Here is a 14,165-nt window from a genome sequence, read left to right as displayed (position 1 = left end):
TGACTTTAGGGAGCTTAGACCTGATTGTGTTAATTATCGTGATGAAGTAGGTGGCCAGATCACTGGGGGGTGAGGGATGGGGGGGGGGGGGAAGGACCAGAGGGCCTAAGGAGAGAGTTAAAGGTCCAGAACAATTGGCGGGGGTGTCGGGCATGGGTGTCGATGAGGGAGGAAAAGAAGTTTTGCCTGGCGGAGGAGAGGGCAGAGTTAAGGCAGGAAAGGCTAAATTTGAAATGTATGAGGTGGGCTCGGTGCTTGGACTTTCACCAGCAGCGCTCGGCAGTTGGAGCATAGAAGCATAGGAGGCAGACAGAGGCAGTGACCCAGGGCTGTGGGTTAGAGGAGCGAGAGTGGCGGAGGGAAAGGGGGGTGCGAGAGAGTTGAGCTGAGTAGAGAGGGTGGAGTTGAGAGCGGTGACCTGATCATCGAGAGTGGGAAGAGAGGACGGGGGCAAGGTGGGGAGAGATGCTTTTGGAAAGATGGATGGGATCAAGAGAGCGGAGGTCTCTGTGGGGGAGTAGCAAAGATCTGCAGCGGGAGGGAGTGTGAGAGATGAGGCAGGTGAGAAGGTTATGGTCTGAGAGAGGGATTTCAGAGTTGGTGAGGGAGGAGGTAGTGCAGCGGTAGGAGATGACGAGATCGAGACCGAGTCGGTGAGTGGGCGAGGTATGGTGCAGCAGGTCGTTGGCAGAGTCGGGGAGGGTTAGCAGGCGGGCGGCAGAGGAGTCATCAGGTACGTCCATGTGGATGTTGAAGTCTCCGAGGATCAGAGTGGGCAGAGAGGAGGAGAGAAGGAAGGTGAGAAAGGGGTGTAGGTGGTTGAAGAAGTCGGAAGTGGGACCAGGAAGCCGGTAGATGACAGCTCCAAGTATCTGGAGGGGGTGGTAGAAGCGAATGATATGGGCTTCGAAGGAGGGGAAGGAGAGGGAAGGGGTAGGAGGGATAGTGCAGAAACGGCAACGGGGTGAGAGGAGGAAGCCGACGCCTCCTCCCTTTCCGGTGGGTCTGGGGGAGTGGGAGAAGTAGAGGCCTCCGGGGGAGAGAGCAGCAGCGGAGACCGTGTCTTCGGGAGTGAGCCAAGTTTCCGTAAGGGCGAGGAGGAGGAGAGAGCGGGAAAGGAAAAGGTCATGGATGAAAGGTAGTTTAACTGTAATGGAGCGGGGTTCTAGAGGTCACATTTGAAAGTAGTTGTGGGTGCAAGGGGGGCGAGAGCAGGGGGAGGGGAGGGCTTGGATGGGAACGAGGTGGAGGGGCCCTGGACGGGGAGAGGGGGAGGAGGGGTGGCGGTGGGACAGGAGGACTGGGATGGGGCGTGAGTGGGGAAGAGGGAAGGGGAGAGGGTGGGAGGAGAGGGTTTGGTGGGGGGGAGAGTAGGGGGAGGGGGAAGAGGGGTGGCGCTAGTAAAGCGGGGTTCTAGGGCGGGGGAGAGGAGGCGGGGAGGAGGCAGAGGAGAGAGCGGGAAAGAGCTGGGCAAGAGAGGGGAAGGGGACGATTGGGAGGGGCAGGGGGGAGGATTGGGAGGGGCAGGAGGGAGGAGGGGGGGTGAAAGGAAATGGTGAGGCCAGAGAGGTAGGTGGCAGCAGTGATAACAATAAACAGTAGCATGCGAAATTAGTAATATAGTAACATGATAAAATAGTGTTAATAAGCAGGAGATGACCAGCGTCGGGGGTCGACTTGACTAAGGGTCGACCTGATCAAAATCAAAGTCAAAAGGCTAGCGGCAAGGAGAGTCCCGGAGCTCATCACCAAATGTCTCTGAGGCGGCGGAGGGGGCCCTGAGGAGGTCCGGGGTGGGTTGCGGGCGTAGGCGGCGGCTAAGGTAAGGTAACACAGTGAGAACAAGGACATCGTCCATTGACAAGCAGTGTGGCTCAGTGGAAAGAACACGGGCTTGGGAGTCGGAGGTCATGGGTTCTAATCCCAGCTCCACTACTTGTCAGCTGTGTGACTGTGGGCAAGTCACTTAACTTCTCTGTCCCTCAGTTACCTCATCTGTAAAATGGGGATTAAGACTGTGAGCCTCACGTGGGACAACCTGATTTCCCTCTATCTCCCCCAGCGCTTAGAACAGTGCTCTGCACGTAGTAAGCGCTTAACAAATACCAACATTATTATTGTCGAGAAGCAGCGTGGCTCAGTGGAAAGAGCACGGGCTTGGGAGTCAGACGTCATGGGTTCGAATCTCGACTCTGCCACTTGTCAGCTGTGTGACTGTGGGCAAGTCACTTAATTTATCTGTGCCTCAGTTCCCTCATCTGTAAAATGGGGATTAAGACTGTGAGCCTCACATGGGACAACCTGATGACCCAGTATCTGCCCCAGCGCTGAGAACAGTGCTCTGCACATACCAACATTATTATTATCGTTGCTCGGGGCTGGGGAGATGAATCACCTCACGGGGAAGAGGGAGTGAGGGCTTCCCAAAAAGGCTGCTTCGGGTGGAGTGGGGGAAGGGAGGTTGGGGAGCACAAGGTTTTAGAAGCCATATCTTTTCCCCAAAACATATAATTTATTTTTGACTGAAGCTGCTTATTTCCTGCTCCAAATTAGATCTCAAAATATGTCTGATCAACTCTTTCCTAGAGAAAAAAATAGCAATCACTCTTCCAAAAAGAAGCATTTTCGGAAGTACTGTACAGATTTGATAGATCGTCACATTATGGTAACTAAGAAATTTGACCTCAAATTCTATATCTTCTTCTCAGCTAGCTGATGACCTTTTCCTCTAACAGATTTTCAGGGGAGCACTTTTTTTCTAGGGTACGACAATGACAATGACAACTCAATTTGTGATGACTGCCAAAACAATTTTGCAGGTATTATTACTTTGCCTCAAACTAGTCTGACCAAAGTTGTAATTTAAATGGTAGCCATTTTTCATTCTCTAGCCATCTAAAAGTTTTGCATCAGTTTTCTACAGAAAAGACAACAGTGCACAACTACACAAATCCGTTAATTAAAGAGAATATATATTTTCTATTTCAGAATCCTGAACAAGTCCATCACATTTTCAACTATGCCCACTAAAATTCTGAAATAATACACATATACCACGGGATTATCAAGAGCCCTAAATTAAAATGTTATTTTTCCAACTCATCTCAAAATAGAAGACACTACCACTGTTCGCATTTCTGAAACACGAATACATTTTTGAAGTTCCTTTCAGATAACTCACGTTTTATCCAGTACTGAAAAAGGGTAGACTTTTGTAATCACTAAAATCCATTGTGTTAGAAAGGATAAAAATATACTTAGGATACTTTTTCCTGGACAGTGGTTTTGGGCGCACAAAAGAACAGCTCTGGAAAATAATAGTAACAATAATGATAATGATAATATTGGTATTTGGTAAGCACTTACTATGTGCAGAGCACTGTTCTAATGTGATAGGTAGATAGATAGAGAGAGAGAGAGGGAGAGGGAGAGGAAGAGAGGGAGAGAGGGAGAGAGAGAGAGAGAGAGAAAGCAGCGTGGCTCAGTGGAAAGAGTACGGGCTTTGGAGTCAGGGTTGATGAGTTTGAATCCCAGCTCTGCCACTTGTTGGCTGTGCGACTGTGGGCAAGTCACTTAACTTCTCTGTGCCTCAGTTCCCTCATCTGTAAAATGGGGATTAAGACTGTGAGCCCCACGTGGGACAACCTGATTCCCCTATGTCTACCCCAGCGCTTAGAACAGTGCTCGGCACATAGTAAGCGCTTAACAAATACCGACATTATTATTATTATAAAGACCTGGCTCTTGACTGAAGCTAGGCAGGCTGGGGTCTTGGCCAGAAAGTGGCCTTAGCCTAGGACTTCATAGGGGTTAAGTGCACATTGGTTTCCCAGCTTCCCAAGTAATGGTTGCTGTTAAAAACATCTCAGCTGGGAGATGTGGGCTTCATTTTTCAATACTTGAGAAAACCTGTGTAATTTTGATAGTCATGCACAGAGGTCAAATTCAAGACTTGAGCTAAAAAAGTAAGGGCAGTGGTCTGTGACGCTATGAATGGATTACTCTGATGGATTTAGGAGTATCTAGAGGAGACAAGGGAGAACTGAAAAATGCAGGTTAGAGTGTCACTCTTGTTTCTTCAGTTACCTGGGTATTTCCCTTCACTGAGTCTTAGCCTTCTGTAAATCTTCATTTTCATCCCACACTTAAAATCCCCCTGTGCCTGCAACAAGAAGTCATGACACTGGCTCACTCCCAGAACCAGAAGGCAGATTTACTAGCTGGAGGGTCCCCTTCCCTTGGCAACGAGGTCGAATGGAAGTTGATGGAGATGGAATGGACTTCAGAGCAACACAGGTGAAATTCACCCCCAAATCTTTTAAGTTTCCACAACTGGCCCTGTTGTGACACTGGCCCAGTGGCATTCAGTACCGGGAAACTGAAAGCACAATGAGAGAAGCTGTACTGGATGAAGACGAATGGGGAATAAAGATTGGAGGAAGGAATATGAAGAAGAACAACCTTGGTTGTGCTGAGATTACCCTACTGGCAGAAAGTGAAGAAGATTTGAAGGGGTTATCATTAAAAGTTAAGGAGCAGAGCAAAAAGATGGGCCTGCATTTGACAACTGGAAGTTTTACACATTTATAGGGATGCAGAGAAGATTGAAATTGTTGATTTTTTTTCTCTTCTGGGATGGCGAATCAATAACAAAAGAACTGGTGGTCAAGAAATGAGCCAAAGATCAATGTTAGGCAGATTTGCTTTGAAGAGCCTGAAAAGAAATCATGAAATGTGCTGATGAAATGTGGATTGCCACAAAAATACAAACTGTCAATTCTGTGGGGTTTCCAGGGATAGTGTATGGATCCAAAAGCTGGACAGTGAAACAACAAGATAGAAAGAACATCGATTCTTTTGAAATCGTGTGTTGGAGAAGGCTTTTGTGAATACCGTGGGCTGCCAAAACAAACAAGCAAATGGATTCTGGTACAAATTAAGCCATTGTGGTCTTTGGAAGGCCAAATGACTCAGATTAGTATATTTTGGATACATCATCAGGAGGATTAATTCTCTGGAGAAGGAAAAGTCCAGAGGAAACGTGGAAGAGGCAGACCTTCTGTCCAAGATAAACAGAAACCATAGCAGTGATAGTGGAAGAACCATTAGCAAGGTTACAGATGGTGGCAGAAAATAGGATTGTTCTGGAGAGAATGCATCCACAGAATCGCTATGAATTGGAGACCACCTGACAACATTTGATGATAATGATGAAGATAATAACAATAATAATGGTATTTGTGCCGTACTATGTGCCGTACTAAGTGGTGGTGTGGAAGCAAACAAAGAAGGTTGGACACGGTCCCTGTCCAGCATAGGGCACAGAGTCCTCACCCCCATTTTACAGAGGAGGTAACTGAGGCACAGAGAAGTGAAGTGACTTGCCCAAGGCCACACAGCAGGTAAGTGGTGGAACCTAGGATTAGAACCCATGACCTTCTGACTCCCGGGCCCGTTCTCTATCCACTACTCCATTGATGAGAATAGTAAAAGGAGAAATGAGGTATTTGTTTGTTCCTAATTTGTCCCTTGCTTTTGCCCGAAGCTTCCATGATGGGCTGTGAGTGGGAGACCCAGAGAAAGAGAACTACAGTGGGATTTGGGGGTTGGGGTTGGAAGAGGATTCACAGATAATGGTAGTATCAAGCTGTACATTTGTCCTTCATTGACAGAGAGGCAAGATCTTTTAGTGTGGTTTAAAAAGGTTGATGCAGGACTGACACTTGTTATGCCCATGGCTTTCCCCAAAATACAGGGTATATCAGTCTTTATAGAGCTTGGCTTATGCAGGAGACACTTCTCACTGCAGCTGGCTTCTGTGGCCTTCTAACAGAGGATCACTGCTTTGTACTGTTTGAGATTATATTTCACTGCTTTCTAAATTGCGTGTGTGTGTGTGTGTGTGTGTGTGTAAAATGCATATATATTATAGAGGGAGAGAGTATGTAAATACAAATGCATGTGTGTCATTTCCTGCCCACAACGAGCTCACAATCTAGCAAGGGAGACCGACATCAATAGACAACCATACAAACGAAAACAAACCAATAAACAAACAAATGTGTCTGAGCTGTGGGACTGGGAGGGAGGAAGAAAGAAGGGAGCAAGTCAGGGTGATCCGGAAGGGAGTGGGGAGAAGAGGAGAGGGGGTTTAAGTCAGAGAAGTTTTCTTGGAGAAGCTGTGACAAGAGATGATCAAGTATGTGCCCAAATTGGTGAGTGAGTGAGGTGGGTTGGAGCAGGAGGTCATTAGGATGGGGAGTGAGAGGAGGTGGACGGTGGACACTGGAGACATCCACATGGATATTGAAGTTCCCAAGGATCAATGTAGGGATGGAGAAAGAAAGAATGTGAGAAAGGGATCAGAATGATTCAGAAATTTTGAGGAGGGGCCCGGGGGGGCGGAGGAGGTGTGGTAGATGACTGTGACTAGTGCCTGTATTGGGTGGATGAACCAAGGTGAATCCGGAGTACCCACCATCTCAGGTCAGATGCTTCCTTGTGACTTCCAGAGCTCGCAAGGTGGAACTCGAAAGTGTGGTGAGATACTGCTCCCACAACCAGAACCGCTAGATTGACAGCCCAAGCTGGGAATTCAGAAGGTATTCCTCGCCCCCTTGCCAATCAAATTAAGTATGGAAGAGGGAAGGAGATACGATAAACCGAGGCCGGAAATTGGAGTGGCCTAGGAGGACAGGTAATAAACATTTGCGGCCTCTGATCTTCTGTGTAACGAATCGAGACTTGGAGCAGCCAGCTGTGGGTCACCTCTACCCAGAGCGTGGGATCCTCGCTCTGCTTGCACCAAGGTAGGAGCCGTGAGTGTGTGAGTGTCCCTTTGAACAGTCATGGGGCTGGAAGCTAGGTGCTTTACCACGCGTGGGTTACGCATAAATGGATTCCTCCCAAGTGGGAAGTGCTCGTGGGTGGGAGCTACCTGCCTCATCATGGATGTGCAAAACAAAAAACGGATTCCTCCCAAGTGGGGAGCCCTCGTGGTGGTAGCTACCACAAGTGAGTAACTCACAAATGGGTTTCTACCAAGTGGGAAGTGCCTGTGGGTAGGAGTTAGCCACCTCACCACATGCAAACAAACCATAAGTGAATTTCTCCTTGGTGGTCCCGGGGCTTTTTGTCACACGCGAGAAGCACGTAAGTATATTCCTCCTGATAGGGTAGATCTAATATCATAAATAATCGTATACTCCACGTCCAAAATAATCCAAGTGTTCAATTCTCCTTGAGGAATCAATTTTGTATAAAACTCCGCCTTTCTGTGCCCGGTCTTTCTTTCTCTCGCCGTGACGATTCCAGAAGGAACCCGTCTCCGGGCGATGGGCGACAGTAGTAGAGACGGAGGATATGGGCTTCAGAGGAAGATATGGGCTTCAAAGGAAGGGAAAGAGGGGGTGGGGGAGGTGTGAATGTACAAAAGCTATACTAGGGATCGAGAAGAAAACCGACTCCTTCTCATTCACAGTGAGTCTAGGGGAGTATAAGAACATGAGACCCCCTCTAGAGAGTGCAGCAAGGGAGACAGTGTTATCGGGGGAGAGGTAGGTTTCAGGGATGGCGAGGAGGAGCAGTGACACTGGGTCAGAAACAGGTCAAGCATGAAGGAAAGCTTTTCCATGATGGAGTGAGGGTTCCACAGGCCACCCTTGGTTCAAGCTGTGGGAAGGGTGCATGGGGTGGGAACGGCGCGAGGAAGACGAAGGGGTTGAATGGGATTGAGCTGGCGAGGGCTGGCACAGGGGTCGGAGGGAGATGAGATGAGGGCTGGGGCAGGAGGTTAAGGATTGGGGAGGTGGAGAGAGGTTGGGGATGGTGGAAGGGGGAAGAAATGTCAAGCCAGTCCCAAGATGCCTCTGTTTACTTTCTCCAAAGGGGAATCCCAGATCCCCAAGATCTGAAACTCTGGGGATCCTTTAGCTTAGTTGCAGGGAGAAATTGCAATTTTTCTCTTCTCCTAAACTCCTTCTCCTTTCGGTATCTTCTTAAGGCAGAACTGGAGTGACTCCTTTCCATTCACTGCTGTGAAACTGAATTTCAGGACTGTTTTGCTTCTTGAAATAAGCCACTGGCGAGCACAACTCTGAGATCAAGTGGGAAGATCTTGATTACTTATCTCTTACCCTAAAATTTGAGGAAGGTTGCCTGGAACTCTGATTTCAGAAGGGCTTTGAGGGTTGGAGGAGGGCTGTGATCTGCCCTATATTGTGTCAGGGAGGGAGGACGCGACAGTGGGGGTTGAAAACACCAGGCTGGACATTAAAGAGATGAGTCTGAGTCGTTGCTTTGAGATGAAGGAAGCACAAAAGAGCTGTGCCGGGGGACAAGTTGACTGAGTGCCATAATGCCTGGTGGTTAGCAGCTTCTAGTGGGAAGAGCCATTAGAGGTCATTGAAGGTTAGAGAGATGTTCAGAGAATGGTGGTCTGGACAGAACCAAGGGAAACTCACCCTATAATCAGTTGTGAATCGGGGTCACCCGTGGCACGGTGCCATGTTTGAGGGCTGGTACAGCAAGAGATACCGGGGTCAGAAAGGCTGAGCCAGGCAAAATTTAATCCATCTGGTGAATTGAATTCCTCCTTCTGGGTGGAATACACTTATTTTAGTTACACACACATGGCAAATCTCCTGGCTCCTGCCCCACGAACGCTTCCCACTCGGGAGGAATACACTTCACGTGTTACTCGCCCATGGTGAATATAATCCTACACTGATAAGCAGCAAGTACACTGGTCAGCGTGGGCCCCAACCTTGAATACCTGGTGGAACCTGGAAGAAGAAACCAGTTGTCTTCAGGAGCTACTTTTCACATCGCCCGGAAATTGAGCTCCCTCTCCGAGGGGAAACTCACTTCTCCTTACTCCACTGAGGAGGTCTGACAGGTCATTCGGTGACCACGCAGGTTCCGACAGAGTGACACCCTGACTGTGGGTTGAGCCGGCTCATCATGTCTGTGTGTCAGCGTTCCAACCTACTACAAAGAGTTCGTGGAGCTATACCCTGCTATTTCCTAGTTCCTCTCCTTCTGTGCCGGCAACAGGCCAGTGGCAGTTACAACACCTTACGGGCAGGGGAAATTGTGTGGCAAGATCCATCAGATGTTTCTGCATTGTTTCTGCGATCCCTTTGGCTCAGGTCTTTTTTCCAGTTAAGTGTTTTCGGTGTACCTCTGTGATTTTACGTCTTCTGTAGGCAGGGACGTGATTTTCCTGTTAATGTACTTTCAGGTCATGCACTGTTGCAAACAGCTCCCAAAATATGCGTGCCTTCTTCTGGCAACTGGAGGAGGCCCATAAATGTGGTGTTGGTTTGGCCACGGCCCAAACAAGCACAGTCAGCCAATTTACAATCTGAAAGAAGAAAAGACAAACTTTTATTGTCTCTGGGTTTGTTTGGACTTTCAAAACAAAATTGCAAAATAGGAACCAAACTCACCTGTGCCTCAGGAGTTATGGACAGTCAGAACTTCATTAGCCAAAATGTCCCAGCGGTCAAGACATGGAAGCCAACCTTCTTTCATGTGGCTCGATACAATGAGCAACTGCAAAGCAATCCTAAACAGAAGCAGCTAACTAGTAGGTCAGGCCTGTTAGATTCAACCAGCAGCAGCTTTGCTGCAGCAAGGAAATAGTCTCTTAGATTACACAGGCCCAGACACAGACACACACTCACCAACACGCCTACCCATACATACATATGCACTTCGTACAATATTCATGTGTGTGTGTTTATATATATGTATATATACATTTATACATGCATACATATATATATGCATTTACATATACATATGTACCTATATATGCAACAATTTAGAAGGCAATGAAATATAGTCTCAAACAGTGCAGAGCAGTTATGCACTACTGGAAGACCCACATAGGCCAGCTGCAATGAGAAGTGTCTTCTGCATAAGTCAAGCTCTGTAAAAACTGAGATTCCCTATATTTTGGGGAAATCCATGGGCACAAGTGTCAGTCCTGCATCAACCTTTTCAACCACACAAATGGATGAGTGTATGTGCTGGGCTGTAGTAGGAAATCAGAACATGTGGTAGGAGGGGGGTCGAGCGGATTGCTATAAAGCCGATGTTAATTAAGGAATGTGATGTTAATGATGTGAGGGTAGATGGGAAAATATTGGAGGCTCTTGAGGAGTGGGGAGATATGGACTGTTGGCTCTTTAGAAAAATAATCCGGAAAGCAGAGTGAAGGGTGGATTGGAGTAGGAGAGACAGGAAGCAGAGACGTTGGTGAGGAGCCTGATGCAGTTGTCAAGGTGGGATGTGAGTAAGTGCTTTGATCGAGCAATCAATTCAAACAGTTCTCTCCCTCCTATTTGCCCACTCTGTTCTCCCACTACACCATGCTGGCAGTCCCCATTCCCCTCAAAGGGAACTCATTCTGGACTCTCTTATATCTGATCCCTGGCTCACGGTCTGCCTCCTTTCCTAAAATTTCCACCCCATTAAAATTTACCTCACCACAGTTCTCCCCATCTTCAGAGTCCTTCTGAAATCCCACCTCCTCAGGAGGCCGTCTCTGAATAATTTTTCTTCTCTTTAGGTCAGATATTCCCAAATACTACTTCAGCACTTTTGTGCTACCTCCCCAATTCCCGCCCTCACAACCCCCCTCCATGGAACTTCTCAACATATAGATCTGCATCCTCCACTCATCCACATATTTGTCTCTCTAGTCTCCTAACCGTAATTATAACAATAAAATGATGATGATGATCATGATGATGATGATGATGATGACGATGGCCACAACAATGGTGGTATTTTTTAAGTAGTATTTATTGGGGGGCAGCATGGCCTAGTCAATAGGGCACCTTTTCCCTCTTTTCTTTTCCAGACCCAGACCCAGACACACACTCACCAACACACCTACCCATACATACATACGAACCTTGTACAATACACATATGTGCACATATACATACAGGTATATATTTGTATATGTATACAGGCATGTATATATACACACAATTACATACATATATGCATGTGTATATATGTATAAAACATTTACATGTACCTATATATATGCAGCAATTTAGAAGGCAATGAAATATAGTCTCAAACAGTGCAAAGTGGTTATGCACTGCTGGAAGCCCACATAAGCCAGCTGCAATAAGAAGTGTCTCCTGCATAAGCCAAGCTCTGTAAAAACTGAGATTCCCTATATTTTGGGGAAATCCATGGGCACAACAAGTGTCAGTCCTGCATCAACCTTTTTCAACCACACAAATGGATGAGTGTATGGGCTGGGCTGTAGTAGGAAATCAGAACATGTGGTAGGAGGGGTCGAGCTGAGTGCTATAAAGCCGATGTTAAGGAATGTGATGTTAATGATGTGAGGGTAGATGGGCAAGAATTGGAGGCTCTTGAGGAGTGAGGAGATATATACTGTTGGCTCTTTAGAAAAATAATCCGGGAAGCAGAGTGAAGGGAGGACTGGAGTAAGAGAGACAGGAAGCAGAGACCTGGTGAAAAGCCTGATGCAGTGGTCAAGGTGGGATGTGAGTAAGTGTTTTGATCGAGCAATCAATTCAAACAGTTCTCTCCCTCCTATTTGCCCACTCTGTTCTCCCACTACATCACGCTGGCAGTCCCCATTCCCCTCAAAGAGAACTCATTCTTGACTCTCTTATATCTGACCCCTGGCTCATGCTCTGCCTCCTTTCCTAAAACTCCCACCCCATTAAAATTTGCCTCACCACAGTTCTCCCCATCTTCAGAGTCCTTCTGAAATCCCACCTCCTCAGGAGGCCTTCCCTGAATAATTTTTCTTCTCTTTAGGTCAGATATTCCCAAATACTACCTCAGCACTTTTGTGCCACCTCCACAATTCCCACACTCACAACCCCCCTCCATGGAACTTCCCAACGTATAGATCTGCATCCTCCACTCATCCACATATTTGTCTCTCTAGTCTCCTAACAGTAAATAACAATAAAATGATGATGATGATGATGATGATGATGACGATGACCACAACAATGATGGTATTTGTTAAATAGTATTTATTGGGAGGCAGCATGGTCTAGTCGATAGGGCACTGGCCTGCAAGTCAGAAGGATCTTGGTTCTAACCTTGGCCCCACTTCTTTTCTCCTGTGACCTTGCAAAAGTCACTACACTTCTCTGTGCCTCAGTTACCTCATCTGTATAGTGGGGATTAAGACTGGGAGCCCCATTTGGGAGTGGGACTTTGTCCAACCTGATTACCTAATATCTACCCCAGCACTTAGAACAGTGCCTGGCACATAGTGAACACTGAACAAATATTATAAAAAAGGAGCTTATCACATGTCAAGCACTGTTCTAAGTACCAGGGAATACACAAAAAAATCAAGTCAGACACCATCTTTGTCCATCACCGGACTCACGGACCAAATAAAGAATTGAGTTCCCACTTCACAGATGAGGAAACCAAGGCACAAGATAAGTGACTTGTCCAGGGTCACAACAGAAATAGTGGTGAACTCAGGCCCTCTGGCACCCACTTTCTTCTTCCTGACTGAAATGTGGTTTTTTGCCCCTGGAAGGCAGGGATCATGATGCCTAACTCCTCTAAAAGTATTTTAAATCACAAGCATGTGATACAGCTCTGCCTGGAGACGGCACTCAATAAGTACTATTTATGCGATGCATATTCTTGACTTAGACTGCCTCGCCCATAATTACTCACCTACTTATCATTCTGTGCTCTAGCCATTAAAAGATTTGAGTGACTTGTGTCTGTCAGTACCCACCATTACAGTATAAACTCCTTGAGGGCAAGGCCACTTTCTCAACTGTATTCTCAGTAGAATTCGGCACACAGAAAGTATTTAATAACTCATTCGCTCCCATAGCTTCAACTATCATCTTTATGCAGATGATACACAAATCTTTATTATATCTCCTTCCCTGTTGTCTCTCCCTCCCTCCAGGCTCACATCTCCTCCTGCCTTCAGAACATCTCCACCTGTTTGTCCTTCTGCCACCAAAACCTCAACCTGTCCAAGACTGCGTCTTTATCTTCCGTCCCAAACCAGTACTCTCCCTGACTTTTCTGTCACCATGAACGTCACTACCATCCCACCCGTCTTACAGGCCTGCAACCTTGGTGTCTTCCTTGACTCCGATCTCTCATTCACCCCACATATCCAATCCATCACCAAAACCTGTCGGTCTCACCTTCACAACATCGCTAAGATCAGCCCTTTTCTCTCCATCCGAACCGCCACCTCATCAGTACAATCACTCATTTTATCCCGACTGGATTATTGCATCAGCATCTCTTCTGTTCTCCCAACCTCTTGTTTCTCCCCGCTTCGGTCCGTAGTTCACTCTGCTGCCCGGATTATCTTTCTACAGGAACGTTCTGAGCATGTCACCCCCCTCCTCAAAAATCTCCAGGGATGCCTATCAACCTCCTTAAGAAGCAAAAATTCACTGTTGGCTTCAAAGCTTTCCATCACCTTGGCCCTTCTTATTTCACTTCCCTTCTCTCCTTCTACAACCCAACGTGCACACTCCGCTCCTCTGCCACTAACTTTCTCACTGTGCCTCGTTCTCACCTGTCCCGCCGGCGACCCCTGGCCCATGTTCTGCCTCTGGCCTGGAATGTCCTCCCTCCTCAAATCCACCAAACTAGCACATTTCCTCCCTTCAAAGCCCTACTGAAGGGACACCTCCTCCAGGAGGTCTTCCCTGGTTAAGCCCTAATTACCCTCAGCTCCTCTCCCTTCCCTATTGCCCTGACCCATTCCCTTTGCTCTACCCCTGCCACCTGCCCCACAATACTTGTAAATATATTTACATATTTGTAATTCTATTTATTTTTATTAATGATTTATATAGATCTATCTTTCTGTTATTTCTACTAATGCTACTGATGCCTGTTTACTTGTTTTATATCTGTCTTCCCCCTTCGGGACTGTGAGCCCATTGTGCACAGGGATTGCCTCTATTTGTTGCTGAATTGTACTTCCCAAGCGCTTAGTACAGTGTTCTGCACAGAGTAAGTGCTCAATAAATACATTTGAATGAATGAATATCGGGCTTATAGTCTGTGCATTCTGCAGCTGAGGAAAAATGGAGGCTCAGAGAAGATAAGTAATTCAAGGTCACTCAGCAGACAAGTGGCAGAAACAGGATTAG

The sequence above is a fragment of the Ornithorhynchus anatinus genome, chromosome Y4 (assembly GCF_004115215.2).
Source record: "Ornithorhynchus anatinus isolate Pmale09 chromosome Y4, mOrnAna1.pri.v4, whole genome shotgun sequence".
In the NCBI taxonomy this organism is placed as follows: domain Eukaryota; kingdom Metazoa; phylum Chordata; class Mammalia; order Monotremata; family Ornithorhynchidae; genus Ornithorhynchus; species Ornithorhynchus anatinus.
This window is presented reverse-complemented; position numbering follows the sequence as displayed.